The sequence below is a fragment of the Rutidosis leptorrhynchoides genome, chromosome 2 (genome assembly GCF_046630445.1).
Source record: "Rutidosis leptorrhynchoides isolate AG116_Rl617_1_P2 chromosome 2, CSIRO_AGI_Rlap_v1, whole genome shotgun sequence".
Taxonomy (NCBI): Eukaryota; Viridiplantae; Streptophyta; class Magnoliopsida; order Asterales; family Asteraceae; genus Rutidosis; species Rutidosis leptorrhynchoides.
Window position 1 is genome coordinate 451,097,327 of NC_092334.1, and position 16,759 is coordinate 451,114,085.

Consider the following 16,759-nt stretch of genomic DNA (forward strand, 5'->3'; position numbering starts at 1 on the left):
ATTAGAGTATCTGTTACTGTAGACCTTACCTGACAGCTTCCGTAGATTCCTCCGTAACTTATGGGATTTTAGTATTATACATGCATATGTAAATTATGTATTGCAGGATACTAATCTACATCCTATAATCTAATTCATATCGAAAATCCTCTATCTGATACGAGATGGATCCTTCAACCAGTTCGAATTCCTCGGATTCCGACAGCTATTCTGATATGGATATCCACCTGAGCTCTGAAAGCATGCGTCACTAGAATGAATCAACCAATCATTCATCCCCAATTCATCTGATGGAATTCGTAGCCGACTTAATCAATGGAGACGAGAAGAAGGCAATCCTTTCCACCAACCAAATTCACCTCTTGGCGAAGAACCTGAAGCACTTACAGGCGAACCAGTCCGAAACACCATTTTCACCCTCATTGCCAGGATATCTGCCAAAAATTACATAATATCTACAATTCAAAACCTTATTCATCCGCTTGTTTCAACCGCCAATCCTTCCGGCGTAATAGAAGAAGTCAACGAACTTCGTGCTCGAGTAATCAATTTGGAGAATATGATGCAAAATTTGTCAGATTAAGCAACATCACCAGCACCAACATCAATACCAATACCACCAATAACCCAAGTTCAACATCACACACCTCAACATCTCATTATGTACCTCGAGCATAATCATCAATCTGCGAATCGTTCTACATCATTTATTTTCGTTCGACATGGCGATTATGTAATCTCTAATGTTTTAGAGATTATATATTCTTATTCTAACGGTAAATCAAATGAGTTTAATATCATATTGACTCATTAAATCCATGATTACATCTGAAGAAAATATATATGTATATATATTTTTTCATAAAGATTGTAATTAAAAATTCTTTCGTACAAACTGTTAGTGGTGAAAATATTTTAACGGGTAGGTAATACCCGAGGAATATTTAGAGTTCACATTAATAAGTACACTGTACATTCTTTTAAATCTAATTCAACAGTCATTTACTATTCTATTTACAACCACCGATATACGTAACCGTTCACTGCAGAATAACCCTTTTTATTCAATTTCATATTTGAATTTTGATATATCAGAATCCAACAAGTGGTATAATGAAGAAAACATTGAACAAAAATAAAATTTGTTAGAAACAAACAAATTAACTATGAGAAATTTTGTTAAGAATCCACGCTAACTGTTTCCAGCTAACTGTTCCTAGCTAACTGATTACATTTTATTTATCGCAATTTATTTTATCGCAATTTAATTCTCACAATTTTATTTATTGTCATTTAATTTCTGTTATTTATTTTACGCACTTTATTTATCGTCATTTAAATACTGTTATTTACGCATTTTAAATATCGGGACACGTATACAATGTTTTAACATATCATATCGACACATCTATATATATTATTTGGAATAACCATAGACACTCTATATGCAGTAATGATAGAGTTAGCTATACAGGGTTGAGGTTGATTCTACAATAATATATATATACTTTAAGTTGTGATCGAGTCTGAGACGTGTACACGGGTCACGATACATATTAATTAATTCGAATATTATATATTAAACTATATATGAATTATTGGATTGTTAATTGTGGACTATCGACTGTGGACTAATGACATTGGACAATTAAAATGAATTAAAATATTGATTATAACATATGAAACTAAACATCTCTTCAAGTTTGCCACTTGATTTCATCTTAAACCTCATTTGTATCTTGACGATTACAATCTGCGTTCAAACTTTTCATGATTCTTGAAAACACCTTAATTGGGAGAATGGACCAACTGCATGTCATCTACGGAAGGAAAGATTTATGCATATAGATATGCACCTGATAACACTCAGAATCTGAGTAAACGTTTAAAACGTATCTGTGCTAGCTCCTTTGGCGTTGTTATTACCGAAAATAACTTTGCAATTTCTTTTCAAATTAGCCAATTTTATCACAGCTTCAGCAAATCAACTTCGACTTTTCATTCGAATGAACTCTATTATAACTTTGATATATAAGTTCGCCTTTCGTCATCGTTACCGGGGAACCATTTATATTCCACCACATTATCAGCAGATGTACCAGCAACTTCATTGATCTTTGACTTTTCAAAAAATCATTATTTTTATCGAAACCCCATTATCTACTCATCCACATCTTGTAACAAGAATTGTCATACCAATTACCGGGAATCAGTAATCACTATTTTGAATCTCGTAACGTTTATACATCAACAGTTATATGTATACATATAACATTTATCTCTTAGAATTATGATCTTCCATTTTGAAATTCTGAAAAGCACCCAGTCTACGAACCAATACTTCAAAGTTTGATAAAGCTGAATGAAGCAGCATAAACTGCAGATAATCGTACAAAGTTTGATGATAAAGAAGAGTATGTTGGTAAATCTCAGAAAAGTTGGAATACTGAAAAAATGAATTGAGCAAACCATGAAGGAGACTCTTAACAAATCACAAGGACTAAACTTGTACATAAAGAATCCTGATGATTCTGTTCTGATGAAATCTTTAACGAATACCTTGCTCCTGATTCTACACTTTTAAGGACAAATCTTCATCATCATCCATCGAGATTAGAATTATAAGATATTATCATATCTTTCATTATAAATATCCTCGATATATCTGAGGATATTTTCATAACTATTCTTATCTGGAATCATTTATCTCTTCGCGATATCAGTGTTACATCAGAAAGGAAACTATTTTAGTTTCTAAATTCTGAAAAATTCGAACTTAAAATATGAATGTTTTTGAAGTAGTGTTGGAAATTGATGCATGAGTTAGTATAATATAATGACACTTGATCAACGTGATTATATTACAGTAAGTCATGCTGAGTTTCTAATGGGACGTGATGATTCACAGGTCATAACGTCATCATGTGCCATGTTACACGACTCTTACATTCTATCTAATCTATAAACATATCAAGAATATATTTTCTTGATAGTCCTATCTTTTCTCTTAAATTTTGGTAATTTAACCAATCAAGATCGTGCTATTACGATCTCTCTCTCAGAACATTAATTATGTTCATTCCAAATCTTGTACCTACAAATTCTGGACCATTATTCGCTTGACTTAAAGTCGAGAAGAGAAAACAAAAGTATGGATCTCCAAAATATAAAGAAAATGAAGAGGATGGATTTATAGTAAAATATCCGACAGAGCAATCGAAACAGGTTATCGCATTTAATCAAAGAAGATCCTAATTTCCTTAATTACCGAAGAATTAAATCTTATTATAAAGATTTCCTCTCAAATTCCTTAAATTCCGGAAATCAATCATGTCTACGTCAAAAGATATAACAAGACTTTATTTCCTCATTTCACTATTTTGCGATAACTTCACTTATACTCTTCGCGTAATCGAATTGTTTTATCCATATTACTCAATCATGATAAAACTCTATTTATCAACTCATATTCGTCATGAAAACATTTGTATCGTTAGCCATGACGACCTCGATCAAATTTCGGGACGAAATTTTCTTTAATGGGTAGGTACTGTGACGACCTCAGAAATTTTCGACTAAATTTAAACTTAATTTTTATATAAGTTCATCACGATAAGCAAAGTCTGTAATGTTGAGTCTAGAAAATTTTGGAACGATGTTCATATATTCAATTGACCTTCGACTGCTCTCGACAATTCACGAACAATTAATTGTAAATAGATAAGTGTGTATGTATATATAATTAATAATTCGAAATATGATTTGAAGTATTATATGTTGTTTGTATTAAAAATTAATAAAATAAAAATAGAATATTATAATAATTAGTATTTAAAATATATCTCTATATATAAATAAAGTATATTAAAAATAAATATTAAATGATTGTAATACTCGTTTGATGTTTCGACTGATATTAAGCAAGATAAATTCAAACTTATGTACTTTTAAAATAAACAGGGTTACGAAAATGAGTAATATAAATTTTAGGCTTCTTAAAAATGTATTTAGAAACTATTTTTTTGAATTTTGAAACTTTTATATTTTACTTGTGTAACGACCCGAGAATTTTCGACCAAATTTGAACTTAATCTTTATATGTTTCAGATACGATAAGCAAAGTCTGCAATGTTGAGTCTCAACTATTACATATAAATAAATAAATACATATATATATTTAAATAATTAAATATATATAATACTTTGAAATATAGTTGATTTAATATATGATTTAAATTATAAAATAATATAAGAGATAATAAAATTTATTATATAAAAATAAATCTATATATGTACATAAAAAGTATAATAAATATATTTTGTGATTTCGAAGTTATTTAGTAAACAACGGTAACGCTCAATTGTAATTCGATTAATAGTAAACGAGTTAAAAAGGAACTTACGTGATTTTAAAATAAACGGTGATACGAAAATGAGTTATATAAGTTATAAGCTTATTAAAAGTATATTTAGGACCTAATTATTTAATTTTAATATTTTTTATATTTTACCCATAAATGAGAGGGACAGCTGATGTAATTTTTATTTAGTAAATTAATGACTGAATTTTATACCATAATGAACAAAATAAATAAATATAGTTAATCTAAAAATTTGGGATTTTTCTGAGTATTTGTATCCGCCACTGATTCACAACGGAGTACGATACATTCCTCGGAAAACTGTCGGCAGTATTAATTTAAAGGATCACACGTTTTCTTGTATGAACTAGTACTATATTATTATAATATAATAAATATTATGTAGTAAGTATTAATGTTTACTGTTTTTGGTTCAATGCACAACCACTATAACATTATGAAAATATAATATATATATATATATATATATATATATATATATATATATATATATATATATATATATATGTGTGTGTGTGTGTGTGTGTGTGTGTGTGTGTGTGTGTAGATGCTTGTATTCACCACCTTAAGTCTCAACCACCATAATCATCACCCCTATGGCTCACCACCATCGCCACCCTACACCACCACTACAACATTAAAACAACCACCATCATCATAGGTTATTTTTTTTTCTTGTGAACTACCAACGAACAACCACCTAAACCCACTTAGCTTAATCACCTGATCACAACCATTAACCATAAATCAAACCCCATCGAACACACCACCATCGGGAAGCACCAAATTCATCACCAACTTGCAACATCACCATCTTTAATTAATCCATCACCATGACCATCATAAGCACCGAAAATCATTAATCACCTACGGCCCTTTCAACTCATCATCATCCTCTATTTTTTTTTTTTACTTTGTGACAACCGCCACCCACTTCATCATAAAAATTCATAACCATCGTCACTGCTAAACACCTTGTTCCTGTTTTCGAATATGATCAACCATCACATTTGTCGACACCCACCACCTTCTTGAACTTTTGCTCGACAATTAAGATTACCCAAAACCCATTTGTTCTAGTTGTTGCTCCATGAAATCCAAAGTATCATTTAAGTTTGCTACGGTTTCCTTGATTCAATTGTGTTCGAAGAACTCCCCAAACCCAACACACACGTTCAACTTCACCACCTCCTTATGACCACCAAATCAGTATGCGTTTGTCACAGGTAGTTATATATATATTTTTTTAGCCATTATGAATGAAACCTTTATAAAATTGGAATATAAAATAACTCTTGTCTGCCATTAGTTAAAGTGGCACTAACTCACTAATTCTTATAATATAAAGTATATCGATACATCTGAATATGGAATGAATTAAATACAAAAAGTAGTAGGAAGAAATTAATTTGAAGTTATAACTGATACTAATAAAGATGGAGTTATACGATTGATTTTTTTTCCGGGAATTAGGAATGAGATGATGAAGGAATGAAAACGATTATGAATAGAGTAAGTTAAATGATGATGGGACGATTATGATCAGGAAGTGATGATGATGGCATAATGATGATTAGAATGAGATGATGATGTTGATAAGATGAGCAATAAAAGGGTTAGATAACGACTAGTTCTAAGACCGGTTTATAATTTCCAAAACATATTAACCTGGCACCTACTTCTATTCTTATTAACTTGGGCCGTAGGTTTGATTCAATCATTGATTTAGTCCATGGGTCGAGATAAAAATTAGTTTCAGTTGGGCCGTGACCCAATTATTTTTCTGATAGGCCAACCAAAAACTGGACCGAGACTTGTTGAGGTTGTAGCCGTGATATACGTATATGGAATGATGATTGGAACGATTGAAATTTTTATAGAAGAAGAAGAAATCAGATACATAATCGGGTTAATTATAATTAGGATATGAGATAAAACATAAATGAATGAACAGTCGAATGGTTAGGGTGATGTTTGTGTTTACTTTAATCGGGAGGTCTTAGTTTCGATTCAAGGCTGTGACATATATTTTTTCTTCCTATTATCATGAAGAAGAAATAGGCAGAGAAATAAGAGTTATAAGGAATTGGGTATCATTTAATTTAGAAAAAAATCATAGGCAGATAGATGGTTAAGCGTGTGGCGAGTTAAGCTAGAGGTCAAGTGTACGAGCCCGGGCCGGGGCATTTAATTTTTATAAGGCTTGTTACATTGAGGTAGCAATTTTATTATTTTTACTATTATTATTATTATTATTATTATTATTATTATTATTATTATTATTATTATTATTATTATTATTATTATTATTATTATTATTATTATTATTATTGTTGTTGTTGTTGTTGTTGTTGTTGTTGTTGTTGTTGTTGTTATTAATTGTTATCACTACTAAATATTAGCATTATAATTACTACTAGTATTATAATTATTATAAGTATTATAACCATTATTATTGTTATTATCATTATTAGCATTATTTTAACATTATTATTATTATTATGGTCATTATTATTACAATTATTATTACTAACATTATTATTATTATCATAAAAAGAGACAACTTTTACTTATTATTTATTAATGTTAATTTATCAAATAACTACTAGTTATATAAAACTATACTTAATACATAAAACATAACTATATTTTTATGTAAAATACATAAAATGAATATATTTATGAAACATATAAGTTATTAATAAAAAGATGATATGACCAATAAATATATAAAAATTTGTTCAATTTCAATTATGCGTGTTAATATATATACAAATGATATAGGTTCGTGAATCCGAGGCCAACCCTACACTTGTTAAATGTCGTCATATGTATTTTTACTACAAAATACAGTATGGTGAGTTTCATTTGCTCCCTTTTTCTCTTTACATATTTGGGACTGAGAATACATGCGCTGCTTTTATAAATGTTTTACAAAATAAGCAAAAGTTCATGAAACTACATTCTACGATTGTTTTGTTATACCGGATATCTGTACTTATTATTATTATGCTTGGTAACCTAAGAATTAGTGAAAAACACTAATTGACGCGAATCCTAAAGGTAGATCTACGGGCACTAACCACCCCCATTTTCGAATAGTGGAAATGCTTTAGTACTTCGAAGGGTTCTTGTCATACATTTGAATAGTGGAATGTATGATGCCAGATATCTTAAGCGCTCTATGTTAAGGTCGGTTACCAGGCGATTCATCGTATGAATGATTTTTGCAGTTGTAATGATCCTGCGCATTTAATTAAATGAAATCTTGTGGCTTATTACATATTATGATTATTATATAGAAATTAAACCTATGAACTCACCAACCATTTGGTTGATACATGAAAGCATGTTTATTCTCAGGTATGAAAGAAATCATCCGTTGTGCATTTGCTCATATTAGAGATATTACTTGGAGTCATTCATGACATATTTCAAAAGACGGTGCATTCGAGTCGTCGAGTTCATCAAGATTATTATTAAGTCAATTATAGTTGGAGGTATTATCAAATAGTATGTTTGCCGTCAAATTTCGATGTAAAGAAAGTTTGTCTTTTAAAAACGAATACAATTTTTGTAAAATGTATCATATAGAGGTCAAATACCTCGCGATGTAATCAACTATTGTGAATTTTTTATAATGTATATGAACGGGTCCTTTCAGTTGGTATCAGAGTGGTGGTCTTAGCGAACCAGGTCTTGCATTAGTGTGTCTAACTGATAGTTGTTTAGATGCATTAGTGGGTCTGGACTTTAACCGTGTCTGCATGTCAAAAGTTTTGCTTATCATTTAGTGTCGAATTTTTTTTTTCCGCTTATCATCCTTAAAGTCTAGACACGTATTACTGCCTCTATTGCATAGACAGTGTATAGATAAATTAATATCTTAGCGTATCTGTTATTGTTACCTTTACCTGACAGCTTCCGTAGATTCCTCCGTAACTTATGAGATTTTAGTATTATATATGCATATGTAAATTATGTATTGCACGGTCCTAATCTACATCCTATAATCTATTTCTTATCGAAAATACTTCATCTGATCATACGAGATGAATTCCTCAACCAGTTCGAGTCCCTCAGATTTCGATAGCTATTCCGATAGTTATTCCGACAGCTATTCCGATATGGATTTCCACTCGAGCTCCGAAAGCAGTGTAAGCGGAATGAATCAATCAATTAGCCATCATCTATTCTAGATGAATTGGAGATGGGTTCGTAGTTGACTTAATCAATAGAGACGAGAAGAAGGCGATCCTTTCCACCAACCGAATTCACCTCTTGGCGATGAACCTGAAGCACTTACCGGTGAACCAGCCCGAAATACCTTTTTCACCCTCATTTCCCGAATATCTATTCATGATTACATACTATCTCAGATTCTAAACCTTATTTATTCGCTCGTTCTTACCGACAATTGTGACAACCCGAAAATTTCCAACCAAATTTAAACTTTAATCTTTATATGTTTCCGACACGATAAGCAATATTTGTTAAGTTAAATTTCAAGAATTTTAAACTATGTTCATACATTCATTCAACCTCGACCAAGTTCTAACGATTCACGAACCATTAAACGAATATGATTATATATGTATATGTGTATATATATTATAACTTGAAACGTAAACAAAATATTAGATTAAATACTTTATATGATTGTATTTGTTTCAAAATGTTTATCAATGGAATTAGAAGATAAGATCAAATGATTGAATTATCAGATATATTGAATTATGATTACAAGTCTCTGTTGAAAGGCCCACATTGATTTGAGAAATCTTTCCATTTTAACAATATTCGAAAAATAGTAAAGTGATTTATAAATAAGAACAAATTGTCAATCATTGAGAACTAGACAAAGGATAGTGAAAGATTGAATCTCATAAAGACTCGATTGATCTATTTAGTTTCAAACGTACAAAAACGTTTTCAGTTTAAAAAGAACTTTATTATTAAAACGTATATAACTTTTATAAATATCTAGAACCACTTTTGACAACTCATTACTTAACTAGTATGATAAAGATAATGATATTTATATTTTATTTTATTAAATATATATAACGATTTAAATTAATATTATATATATTTATGCGCATATTATACGTACATAGTTTTATACTTTTACTATACTTAAACTTTACCTTTACTTTATTTTTACTTTACTTTAACTTTAATAATTCACTTTAATAATTCATACTTTAATAATTCACTTTAATAATTCATACTTTAATAATTCACTTTAATAATTCATACTTTAATAATTCACTTTAATAATTCATACTTTAATAATTCACTTTAATAATTCAAAAATCTATTATAAATAGAATTCAATAGGTTTCATTATTTCATAGAAACTTGAAAATATTTTTCTCTAAACTCTCTCAATCGATTTACATATATATATTTACTCTGTATTATTTCAAGATATTATTAGTATACATAAAATATTACGACGGAGTGCTGTCCGAGTGATTTCGAAATTGTTTTTCGAGTAGGATAGGATTAAGGAAATTATGGGTTATAGCTATGGAGGTGATTGAGTATGGTTCATGGGTATGCTTGTGAGGTCAATATAGTGTTTATCATTTCCGTTGCTTCTACGTACCTTTCCTGCAATATTGAATCTCAATATTGATATGTGAGTACTCATAATTTAACTTTTACATACTAATAGTGTATCCCTGACTAGTGTTCGAGTATTTAGGATTATGCATGCTTGTACTTTTGATATTGCCCTTAGACAGGTTAGGTTAAATCTTGAATTAGTTACACTTGCGGTTGAGATAAGGTATAAGATATGCATGTCCTTGGAAAGCTAGCGAAAAATTAAGAACTTTTTCTTTAGATATCGAATGGTTTCGATGAACAGATTAGAAGTTATAATCAATTGAATTTTCGATATTTTTATTAAAAATGATTATTATTATCGTCGTTTTTATCTTATTATTATCATTATTATTATCTTTATCAATAAAAGGGATTTATCATTAAAAATTATTATTTTTTTTTATTATTACTATCGTTATTATCGTTAAAGTTATAATTAGTATTATTATTATTATCCAATTATTATTATTATTATTATTATTATTATTATTATTATTATTATTATTATTATTATTATTATTATTATTATTATTATTATTATTAGTATTATTATTATTATTATCATTATTAATATATATATCATTATTTAAAAATGGTTATTATTATTGTTATTATTATTATTACTATATTATCATTAAGATAATTATTAGTATTATCGTTAATAATGTTATAGTAACTATCATTATTAATATTAGTGTAATTAAAACAAATATTTGTAACACCTAATTATTTTGATTACTATTATTATCATTATTATGAACACGATATAAAAGACGATTAAAAGCTATTAAACGAAACGATTAGGAAATAATGAGTAAGAGTATCATGATGAAATTAAAATATTATAAGATATTGATTTAGATAAAATTATCGTTCTTATTATTTTTATCATTACTATTATTATTAAAAGTATCGTTAGTATTAAAACTATCATTTTAACAAAAATTATCATTTTAATAGAAATGTCATTGTTACTATAAAATATCATTATTATTATTATTTTAAATAGAATTATTATTTTAAAGATAATATTAAAAATTATCGTAAATATTAAAGTTATCATAATTAGAATTATCGTTTTATCATAATGTCATCTTAGTAATTATAAATATTGATATTTTTATAATAATAATTATTATTACAAAATAATACAACTTTTACTTACTATCATTATAGATATTATTTTATCAAATAAATAGGTGATACAAACATATTTTACTATGTGTAATAACTTACTTTGATAATACCTATCATATTTTCTTTATGATATTAAATGAACCCTATAAATTTTATTACTTAATATATATAAAAGTATATTTTATTATATAAATTTAATATAAAATTTTATTTATTAATAAATAAATTATATTATTTACTCTAATAAATCTTTTAAAAATATTTAAAAATATAAAACGACGATATTTAAACTATATATTAATCATGTATAGATTTTTGGAAATTATTTTGAGTCAAATTTACTTTTGTTGACTTTTGCATATTAGTCTCGAGCATTAGGATTGTGGTACACTATGACTTGACCTAATTTGTTAGACAAATATTGACCAACACATAAATATATATAATTAATTTAGGTTCGTGAATCCGAGGCCAACCTTGCACTTGTTCAATGACGTTATATGTATTTTTACTACGAAATACAGTATGGTGAGTTTCATTTGCCTTTTTACCCTTTATATTTTTGGGACTGAGAATACATGCGCTTTTATAAAGGTTTGACGAAATAGACACAAGTAATTGAAACTACATTCTATGTTCGAATTATCGAAATCGAATATGCCCCTTTTTATTAAAGTCTGGTAATCTAAGAATTAGGGAACAGATACCCTAACTGACGCGAATCCTAAAGATAGATCTATTGGGCCTAACAAACCCCATCCAAAGTACCGGATGCTTTAGTACTTCGAAATTTATATCATGTCCGAAGGAAGATCCCGGAATGATAGGGGATATTCTTATATGTATCTAGTTAATGTTGGTTACCAGGTGTTCACCATATGAATGATTATTTTTGTCTCTATGCATGGGACGTATATTTATGAGAACTGGAAATGAAATTCTTGTGGTCTATTAAAATGATGGAAATAAATGATTATGATAAACTAATGAACTCACCAACCTTTTGGTTGACACTTTAAAGCATGTTAATTCTCAGGTGTTAAAGAAATCTTCCGCTGTGCATTTGCTCATTTTAAAGATATTACTTGGAGTCTTTCATAGCATATTTCGAACAACGTTGCATTCGAGTCATTGAGTTCATCAAAGATTATTATTAAATCAATTTATAGTTGAATAGTGGATATTATGAAATGGTATGCAGGCCTGTCAATTTTTGATGTAAAGAAAGTTTGTCTGTTAAAAACGAATGCAATGTTTGTAAAATGTATCATATAGAGGTCAAATACCTCGCAATGTAATCAACTATCGTGAATCGTTTATAATGTATATGAACGGGTCCTTTCAACAATCATCCCGAAATAATGGAAGAAGTCAACGAGCTTCGCGCTCGAGTAATCAATTTGAAAAATATGGTGCAAAACATACCAGCTTCAGCAACATCACCGGCACCAACAGTACCATCAGTAACATCACCCATACCATCAATAACACACGCCTCAACATCTCATTCTGTACCTCGAGCATAATCATCATTCTATGAATCATTCTACATCTTTTATCTTCGTTCGACATGGTAATTAGGTAATCTCTAATATTTTAGAGATTATATACTCATGTTCTAACGGTAAACCAAATGAGATTAATATTATATTAACTCATTAAATCTGTATTACATATGAATAAAATATATGTGTATATATGTTTTCATAAAGATTGTAATTAAAAATTCTTTTGTACAAATTGTTAATGGTGAAAATATTTTAACGGGTAGGTAATACCCGAGGAATATTTAGATTTCACATTAATAAGTTACACTGTACATTCTTCGAATCTGATTCAACAGTCATTTACTATCCTACTTACATCTACAAAGATACGAATCCGCTCACCGTAGAATAACCATTTTCATTCAATTTCATATTTGGATTTTGACCTATCAGAATCCAACAAGTGGCATAATGAAGAAAACATTAGACAAAATAAAATTTGTTAGAAACAAACAAATTAACTATGAAAAATTTTGTTAAGAATCCACGCTAACTGTTCCTAGCTAACTGATTACATTTATTTATCGCAATTTATTTATCACAATTTATTTATCGCAATTTTAGTTCTCGCAATTTTATTTATCGTCATTTAATTTTTGTTATTTATTTTACGCACTTTAAATATTGGGACACGTATACAAAGTTTTAACATATCATATCGACACATGTATATATATTATTTAGAATAACCATAGACACTCTATATGCTGTAATGCTAAAGTTCGGTATACAGGGTTGAGGTTGATTCTACAATAATATATATACTTTGAGTTGTGATCGAGTATGAGACATGTACACGAATTCTGTAATTGTATATATATATATATATATATATATATATATATAATAATATTCTTGGTACATCCTAACACAATAAGTATACAATACGTTTTGATAATTCCTAAGACAATACGTACACAATACGTCTTAGTTAATTCTAAGACAATACGTATACAATACGTCTCTGGGTTGATGCAAAGACAATACGTATACAATACGTCGTGGGGTAATACTAAGATTATATATATAAACCGATTATTGGGCTATCAACTAAGGACTGCCATTATTGGACAATTAAAATGAATTAAAATATTGATTATAACTTATGAAACTAGACAATTCTTCAAGTTTGCCACTTGATTTCATCTTAAACCTCATTTGTATCTTGACAATTACAATCTGCGTTCAAACCTTTCATGATTCTTGAAAACACCTAAATCGAGAGGATGAAATAACTGCACTTCATCTACGAGAGAAAAGAGTTATGCATATAGTATGCACCTGAAAACTCTCGGAAACTGAGTAAACATTTAACACATAGCTTTGTTAATTCCTTTAGTGTTATTACCCAAAATAACTTTGCAATCCCTATCCAAATTAGCCAATTTTGTCACAGCTCTAACAAGTCAACTTCGACTTTTCACTCGGATTAGCTTATTATAACCCTGATATATAAGTTGTCTTTCAGGAAACCGTTTATATCTCACCACATTAGCAGTAAATTTATCAACAACTCCATTGATCTTTGACTTTCCGAAAAATCACTATATTCAGTGAAACCCTATCATTTACTCATTTACATCTTATAACGAGAATTACTATACCAACTACCGGGAATTAGCAATCAGTATTTTGAAATCTCGCAGCATGTCTACATCAACAGTTATAAGCATACATATAATCCTTATCTCTTAGAATTATGATCTTTCACTCTGAAATTTTGAAAAGCACCCAGTCTACAAATCAATACTCTAAATTCTGAAAAAGCTGAATACAGCAGCAAAAACTGTACACGACCTTAACCGTCGAAGGTATAAAGATAAAGAATAGTATGTTGGCAAAGCTCAGAAAAGTTGGAACTGGAAACCGGATTGAGAAAACCATGAAGGAGACTCTGAACAAATTACAAGGACTAAACTTGTACATAAAGAATTCAGATGATTCTGTTTCTGATGAAATCTTTAGCGAATACCTTACTCCTTAACCACTCTAAATCATCGTGAATGAATTTCTTCATCACAATTTGATTCTGAAATCCTAAGATATCATCGTACCTTTCTGTATAAATATCCTCAAATATTTCTGAAGACATCTTCATAAATATTCTCGTCCGATATTAATTATCTCTTCGTGTTATCTGTGTTACATCATAAAATAAATTATTTTAGTTTCTAAATTCTGAAACCTTCGAGTTTAAATTATGAATGTTTTTGAAGTAGTGTTGGGAACTGATGCATGAGTTAGTATAATATAATGACACTTGATCAACGTGATTATATTACAGTAAGTCATGCTGAGTTTCTAATGAAACGTGATGATTCACAGACCATAACGTCATCATGTGTCATGTTAAATCATTATACTTAACTCTTTAATTCTACTTAACTCCTGAACATATCAAGAAAATGTATTCTTGATGGTTCTATCTTTCGTGATGTTGATAAATTTGAAAATCAAATCGTGCTATCACGTTCCTTCCTGCTTAAAACATTATAATCATTCAAAACTCTATAGCTACAAATTCTGGACCATTATTCGCTTGACTTGAAATCGGGAAGAGAAAACAAAAGCATAGAGCTTCAAAATATAAGAGAAAATATAAAGCCCGATAACAACACGGAAATTACAAACCGTGCATATCAATGTTTATTGCAACATAAAGACACGGGAGAATCAAAAACACTATAACCCTAAGGATGAAGTAGAAGAAAATAGATTACTCCGGTGGAAGTTGGAAAAAGGAGAATGATTGTTGTGATAGTAAGGATAAGGACAAGTATTAGGACTGGATTAAGCATTTCACAATCTTTTGGATGTATGAACTAAGAAAGGAAGTATAGGAATGGTGAGAATAATGGAACGGAAGAGCTTAATTTATAATGAAAATATCAAACAGAGTAATCGAGGCAGATCACCGTATTTAATATTAGAGATCTTAGTTTCATTATTCGCCGAAGAATCAAATCTTTTATATTTCGAAGATTTTCTTTATATCCCTTGAATTCCGAAATTCAACCAAGACAACGTCAAAAGTTAATATGCATCTTATTTTCTAATTTCAACCCTGGCTACGTCAAAAGCTAAGACGAATCTCTATTTCTTCATTTCACTCTTTTGTGATAACTTCACTCACACTCTTCACAAAATCGAATTGTTTTATCCATATTACTCAATGATGATAAAACTCTATTTATCAACTCATATTCATCATGAAAACATTTTTATTGTTAGCCATGACCACCCCACTCAAATTTCGGGACAAAATTTCTTTAACGGGTAGGTACTGTAACGACCCGAGAATTTCCGACCAAATTTGAACTTAATCTTTATATGTTTCAGATACGATAAGCAAAGTCTGCAATGTTGAGTCTCAAAATGTTGAACTGTTTTCATATAATCAAATTAACTTCGACCATTTTCGACGATTCACGAACTATTACATATAAATAAATAAATACATATATATTTAAATATATAAATATATATAATACTTTGAAATATAGTTGATTTAATATATGATTTAAATTATAAAATAATATAAGAGATAATAAAATTTATTATATAAAAATAAATCTATATATGTACATAAAAAGTATAATAAATATATTTTGTGATTTCGAAGTTATTTAGTAAACAACGATAACGCTCAATTATAATTCGATTAATAGTAAACGAGTTAAAAAGGAACTTATTTGATTTTAAAATAAACGGTGATACGAAAATGAGTTATATAAGTTATAGGCTTATTAAAAGTATATTTAGGACCTAATTATTTAATTTTAATATTTTTTTTTTATATTTTATTCATAAATGAGAGGGACAGCTGATGTAATTTTTATTTAGTAAATTAATGACCGAATTTTATACCATAATGAACAAAATAAATAAATATAGTTAATCTAAAAATTTGGGATTTTTCTGAGTATTTGTATCCGCCACTGATTCACAACGGAGTACGATACATTCCCCGGAAAACTGTCGGCAGTATTAATTTAAAGGATCACACGTTTTCTTGTATGAACTAGTACTATATTATTATAACATAATAAATATTATGTAGTAAGTATTAATGTTTACTGT